Source organism: Schistocerca serialis, chromosome 12, assembly GCF_023864345.2.
Source record: "Schistocerca serialis cubense isolate TAMUIC-IGC-003099 chromosome 12, iqSchSeri2.2, whole genome shotgun sequence".
Taxonomy (NCBI): Eukaryota; Metazoa; Arthropoda; class Insecta; order Orthoptera; family Acrididae; genus Schistocerca; species Schistocerca serialis.
The window spans coordinates 86972554-86980029 of NC_064649.1; the positions used below are offsets into that span (position 1 = coordinate 86972554).

Sequence of the window (7476 nt, forward strand, 5' to 3'; positions counted from 1 at the left end):
TTATTTAACGATGTAAAAAATTTGTACAGAAATCTAACATTTTTGAACGTAACAAAGAATTATGCCGTATTTCGGCGAAATATTTAGAAATTGCAATAATCTTAGTTCAACTTTGGAGCAAAAGAATAAAGAATTCATAATAAGGTCATATTAGTACTCGCAATTGACGATAATAATAGAATGATTAAATAAATTCCCAGAAGTAAATGAATTACATATTATATCAGAAAATGCACACAGTACTATTGAGTGCACAATATTATCACTTCACTTCTTAATTTATTTTACTTTTTTTACCTTTTTTGATTGTAGTGAAGATCAGTAGGCAAGCTACGTGTTAAAAAACGGTTTTTTTTTTTGTAATCTCAGGGTAATTTCTGTTTTCTTGCCTCGCGACATATTCGGAATAAATTGACTTAATCTCTTGAGTATCGCGTTGGCACCGTAAAAAAAAAATTAGTAAAGAAATATATATAACTTTTATAAATGGGAAATTTGGGACCTGCTGTTACGAAATGAAAACAGAAATATTAAATTAAATAATTATTATTTAACGATGTAAAAAATTTGTACAGAAATCTAACATTTTTGAACGTAACAAAGAATTATGCCGTATTTCGGCGAAATATTTAGAAATTGCAATAATCTTAGTTCAACTTTGGAGCGAAAGAATAAAGAATTCATAATAAGGTCATATTAGTACTCGCAATTGACGATAATAATAGAATGATTAAATAAATTCCCAGCAGGAATACGAGTTCAGTTCATTCGAACAAAATGGAAGAAAATAGGAGTGTGATAGCTCAAGATGCCGTCGGAAATGCGCGCGAGAAAGAAAAGACGAGCGCGCATTATTATATAGAACAAAACACAGATGATAATGATAGGCCGCTCTCATTGGGGCGTACATATTTTCGATGACTTGCAGCGCAGTTCATTGACTCAGTGGTTAGATATTCTGATAGGAAAAGAAAATAGTATGTTATTAAGTCGTGGGCAAGACACTGTATTATAGTGTGTGTGTGTTAAACAAGTTCAGATGTGTGCACTATACTTATTGTTCATCAATCACTTGATTGCTCCACTCCTTATTTGTGAACTCGCAGAAATTGGAAGACTTCAGGCTTTATGTTTTACCACAGCCATTTGCAGTACTACTACTACTACTACTACTACTACTAATAATAATAATACTGTGTACAGCACTACAATAGCCCTTATGTAGTTACTGCTGTGTCGTGCTGTCAGTTAGTTCATTTATCTGTTTCGAAGCGAGTAATGAAGCCATTTCTGGACTACTGCAGGTACTATCTACAATTTGGAGATGACATTTTTTTCAGATATTTACCGAATGTTACGCATATGTCTCACTTTCATCATCAGCGATGTACGGGACAAAGCACAACACATGTGTGTAGTATGTCGACTGTGTGAGGAACCTGTAACATCCACCGCATTAATGTTACCAATTTAAAAAAACACTCCGTCTTCAGGCCACGAGTGGCCTACCCCGCCACCCAGGAGGATGCGGATAGGAGGGGCGTGTGGTCAGCACACCGCTCTCCCGGTCGTTATGATGGTATTCTTGACCGAAGCCGGTACTATTCAATCGAGTAGCTCCTCAGTTGGCATCTCGAGGCTGAGTGCACCCCGAAAAATGGCAACAGCGCATGGCGGCTGGATGGTCACCCATCAAAGTGCCGACCACGCCCGACAGCGTTTAACTTCGGTGATCTCACGGGAACCGGTGTATTCACTGCGGCAAGGCCGTTGCCAAATGTTACTAATTATTGGTAACTTACATAATCAGCATTAAAGTCTTACAAAATTGTGAAAATAATAATAATCTTTTGAAAATAATTTAGTTTAGTGACTGAAACAGAATGGAATCGTTTAATTTTTTACTATCAGAAAATTTCATTTTACCCCTCCGAGGGTTAGTACTCAACTGTTGGGAACCATGTCTAGGAGTAATAGTAATAGTAATAGTTGGTGAACTAAACTGGACTGAGAACATAGCTGCAATGTCCAGGAAGGAATGTCTGCAAGCGCTAAACAAATACGGGTGTTTCGGAAATAAATATACTTTTTTGTGGGATGACGGGTTGGATATAGCCAGTCATTTTAAGTATACGAACATGGGGTCATATTTACGACGGAAGACGATCTCGAAAAGCCGTCGGTACGCCTGATAGTCCGATAACCAGCGCTACGTACGATGTCTAGTGTCATTTGTTCTCAATTATAGCCGCGCCCTAGCGAGGAAACTCTGTACTACTCGCCTTAATCAGCATTCGATGTCGTGTGCGTGAAGTGAGCTGTTGTTTATGTACCTCGAGTCCACTTCAACGTAATTCACAATCAAGTATTGTACCGAAGGTAAGGTAATGTGTTCTGGAACAAATCAAATGTAAAAATATTTTATATTAAATAATTCCAGGCAAGCTGCAAACGGTTCAATTACTAATTCTCCTCCTTTACTACAAGCTTGTTTCGGCTGTAGCGCCACTCTGAAGTAAACCTGTAGATGTAACATTTCGTCAGTATCCTTGTGAGTATCCTTATGTTTATAAAAATTGTACAGAAATGTCAGTTTGCGTACATACTTACATCTGCTCGGAATAGATACGCATAGCGCATCAGTGACTAAACTGTCGACTCTCTATTTGTTGCTGAATCGCTATAATCGCGTAAGTTTTGTTTGTATAGAATTTTTTCGCAAAACGCTTTTGGCAGTTGGAATGACAGTTTATTCTCGATGACGCTTTGTGTCTACAGTGCAGACTTCGCGATAGTCATGTTAGCTGCGTTTCATTTCTATTGTTATTTTTCACATCTATCTTTGGTTTTTCTGTTACAGTGTTGTTTACCAGTTCTCGTTTTCTAAGATCTCAAACATAGAAGTTATTTAGAAAATTTTGTTCACATCTTGGAAAACGAGAACGGATAAAAATCACAGTGAACAGAAAACCAAAGATAGTCATATATACAAATAACAACAAAATACGAATAACAAAATACAAATAACAACAAAATAACACAACTAACATCACTGATTAGTAAAGGCTGCATAATAAACGTAAAGCATCAACGAGAATAAACTGTCATTCCAACTTACTGCCAAAAGTATTTCGCGAAAAAATTGTATACAGACACAACTTACTGATTACGGCGATCTAGCAACAAATAGACAGCCGACAGTTTACCCACTGACGTAATATGGGCCTCTATTCCAACTAACTGATGATGATGATTATCGGTATGTGGGGCCGTAACTGCACGGTCATCAGCGCCCGTACCAAGGCACAATTTTTACACACTCCCACTTTTTACACAACCCAATCTAGCCACTGTCACGAATGATGATGATGATGAAATGATGAGGACAACACAAACACCCAGTCCCCGGGCAGAGAAAAATCCCAAACGCGGCCGGGAATCGAACCCGGGACCCTGTGATCCAGACGCGGCAACGCTAGCAACTAAGCCACTGTGGACATTCCAGTTAAATGTAAATATCTGTGCAAACTGATACTTCTGTGCAACTTTTATAAACGTAAGGATACTGGTCAAATGTAACATCCATAAGTTTACTTCAGAATGGCGCTACAGTCGAAACAAGGTTGTAGTAAAGGAGGAGGATTAATAACTAAACCATTTGCGGCTTACCTGGAATTACGAGGTGCGACAATAAAGTAATCAGACTGATGTGAAAAAAATGTTGCTTACCGTTTTAGTCAAGTTTAGTGTTGTCTCCTTCAAAGTAGTTCCCTTCTGATTGCACACACTTTAAGCAGCGCTTCTGCCATTGGTGGTAACATTTCTGGAACTCATCTTCTGTTATATCCTCCAAGACCCTCGTCACAGCTTTTTGGGCATCTTGTGTAGTTTGAAAATGGTGTCCCTTGACCGCCGTTTTGACTCTTGGAAATAGAAAAAAAGTCGCACGGAGCGATATCTGGTGAATAAGGTGGCTGTGGCAATACTGAAAATCGTTTTGATGAAAAAATTGCTGTGCTGATAGAGCAGTATGGGATGGCGCATTATCATCATGCAGCATCCAATGCAATGTTGGCACGGACACGAAGAACTCTTTTACGAAGTCTTTCTAAAATTTCTTTGTAGCAGTATTGGTTAACTTTGTCCAGCAGGCACCCACTCTTTATGAACAATTCCCATGGAATCAAAGAAGCGCACAAGCATGCATTTCAAATGATTCAAATGGCTCTGAGCACTATGGGACTTAACAGCTGTTGTCATCAGTTCCCTAGAACTCAGAACTACTTAAACCTAACTAACCTAAGGACATCACACACATCCATGCCCGAGGCAGGATGCGAACCTGCGACCGTAGCGGTCGCGCGGTTCCAGGCTGAAGTGCCTGCAACCGCTAGGCCACTGCGATCGGCCATGCATTTCACTTTTGATTTTGACAGGCGAGCTTTCTTTGGTTTGAGTGGTCCCTTTGAGCACCATTGCGAACTTTGGCGTTTTGTCACTGGATCGCACTGAAAAAACCCTTTCGTCACCAGTGATAACACGGCTCAACCATTCTGGATTGATTTCCGTTTGCTCTAACAGATCGGCTGCCACATTTTTTCGTGTTTCTCGCTCTTGTGATGTGAGATTTTTGGGGACCATTTTTGCACAAATCTTTCTCATTCTAAGATCTTCAGTTATGATTAGACGAACCGTTTCTCGATTGATGTTCAGTTCTTCTGCAATCATTTTCACGGATAATCTTAGATCAGTTCGTATGAATTCACGCACCCAAGTTGACATCTGTCAGTGAGGTTGATGCTCGTCCACTGCGGTCTTCATCAAACATTCATTCTGTCTTCACTAAACATTTTATGCCAACGAAAAACTTGAGCTCTTGACATAATCTCGTTTCCAAAAGCCTTCTGAAGCTTACCGTAAGTTGTCGTCGCGTTTTGACTCAATTTAACGCAAAAAGAAATGGCATACCGTTGCGCAATATTATGCGGTTCCATTTCCGTGACGAGAGACACAGACACGTGTTAACTTATTACAGTGCAACTGACAACTGAGCAGTTGCATAGATGTGCCGCTTGGACTAGAAGCAGCTTATAGACCAAGGTCAATGATATTGTGCCTACGAAAACCTGCAGGGTTGCCACACCTGGCAAAGAAAATCAGTCTCACTACTTTATTGTGACACCTCGTATTCCCAACAAAATGTCATATTACGACGTAATCTATGCTGCGGGTCCAGCTGAAAAGGAGATGTAAAAAGATTGTTTACTTCCACTATCATGCATATGACAAGGGACGTGTGACGTGCAATTTAGTTATGCACTTTTGGTGCTGCAGGAACTATAGTAGGGGCACGGTGTTTGCACACTGAACGTCATCCAAATAGCCGAATACCAAATCAGAGAACATTTGATGCTGTGGATCGTCGCCTGCATGAGAGGGACACATTAGAGGGAGATTTTCCTGCATCGCGGTCGACCACGGACGGTGCGCAATCCTGGTTTCGAGAAACGAGTAATACAGTCTCTGTCGGCGGACGCTCCGTTGTTCAAGCTCTAAATGTTAGTTCTAACAGCGTTAGGAGAAAACTCTGTGTGATGATAGTAGTCACCCCCCTCCCCCGTCCCCCCTCCCCACCCCGGCTGTGTAAGGTACACGACCTTCTACCACTGAATTTTCCAATTGGGAACGACTTTGCGGAGTCGTTTTCGCAGCAAGGAATGCTAATTCCCTACTTCGCAACATTATTCTGTGGACTGATGAATCGGCTTCCACCCGCGGAGAAATGTTCGACAATCGCAACTCCCGTGTACTGTCTGTAAAGTGGGCATGTCACTTTGGTTTTTGTAAGTTATCGATGTGCACGTCAGAGGAAGGGCAATTTACTTTACTGTTAAACAGTCTTTGGTCTTGCTGTGGCACAGTCTTTGCCTCCGCACAGTCTGATACATTCTTAGCTGAAGTGTGATGGATTTATTCAGTACTGCTGTGTTGAGTTGTGATGGTATCTATTAGATGAAGAAAGACTTATTGTAAAGGACAGCAAGGATGAATATGCAGTACATACTGAAAGGCGAAAGAAATTTCAGTTTTGAATAACGTTAATTTCTTTTTCTGAAGAGAAGAACTTTGAGGAAAGATTGCTGCACCGCGCACCTAATTTGTAAAAATGATTATTGACAGCTAGTTAACTTGGTTCATTTACTCAAAGCTCAGAGAAAGACCATCCCATTTCACTGAATCATGCATTAAGATATCAACATTTTTATAGAAATTCTCTGTTAACATTGTACCCTTTTCAAATCAATGTTCATTTTGTTAAGCGTAGTATCGTTGAGACCAATGTTGTGTATGAGGATCACGCGAAGTTCTGCTGTATTTTTGAATACATACTTCATTTGAAAATCATTGTCTTGGAGCATCATTTCATAGGAAAAGTTACTCTCTCCACAACACTGTTTATCGTTACGCATTACGACATTGCGTCATGTGGTATGCAACAGTTTGAATATTTGTTTGGCCTGCGTTGTGTTTGCTGCTGTCCTTTCGTTAAATCTGCAAAAATGTTATCAAGACGCGAAGTAAATCGAAATTTTTATGAGGGCAGATAATTGTTTTACTTCCGTTGCGTATTTAACATAAAGAGATATTGCATTCAGATCGCTTATAGTTCACTTCAAATTAGGTTCTATTTAGTCAAAGGTTAGATTACCAGTGTAGGTTGCATAACATTTTGTGAAAACATTGTTTCTGTAATACTTAAATTTTTATGGAGTGGGAGGTAAAGCTGGGCTAAATTTCATATAATAGGGAGTTTACAGGTCTTGTGAAAGACCTCGAGGTACGGCTGTCCACCATTTTCAGGAATGATTTTCAGTTAATGTTTGGCCTGGAATTATTCTCAATCAAGTAGTGGGGTCTTACATCCTACCACACTAACTGGTTGCGTATTTCTCGAACACGTGATTTCCGGTCTTCTCGAAGATGTTCCGCTTCGAACCACAAGACGAATGTTCTTCCAGCATGCTGCAGCGCCTTCCCATTGCACAAATCGAGTGAGAAGATTCTCGGACAGATAATATTCTGGACGCTGGATTGGACGTAGTAGTAGACCTGTTCACTTCCCTGCAAGATCCCCAGATATCACACGACTTTGGAGCCACGTGAAGGCTCTTGTGGTTGAGACTCCTGCAAACACTGTAGAAGAACGCGTAGCTCGAATTGCCCTTGCTGCAGGAGACGTCCGAGATCAAGCCAGTGAAACATTACCCAATGTCCACCGTTCCATGGTTCGCCAGCTTGGGGTGCGCCATCAAGTCAACGGCGCACGCTTCGAGCATTTGCTGCAGTAATCGCAATGTTACTATTCAAAAGAATGAGGATGAACTCCAAAGATCAGAACACCAGCTAAACGAAATTTGCAAAAAGTACAACTTTAAATTTCTCGGTAGTAAAACAAGAATAATGGCGTTCCGAGTA

At 40.4% G+C, this 7476-nt stretch overlaps 1 pseudogene; it reads right to left on the reverse strand.

Moving 5' to 3' along the window:
- Positions 1 to 1658: 1658 nt before the first annotated feature.
- On the reverse strand, positions 1659 to 1775 carry LOC126428626 (5S ribosomal RNA; annotated as a pseudogene).
- Between the last annotated feature and the right edge of the window lie 5701 nt (positions 1776 to 7476).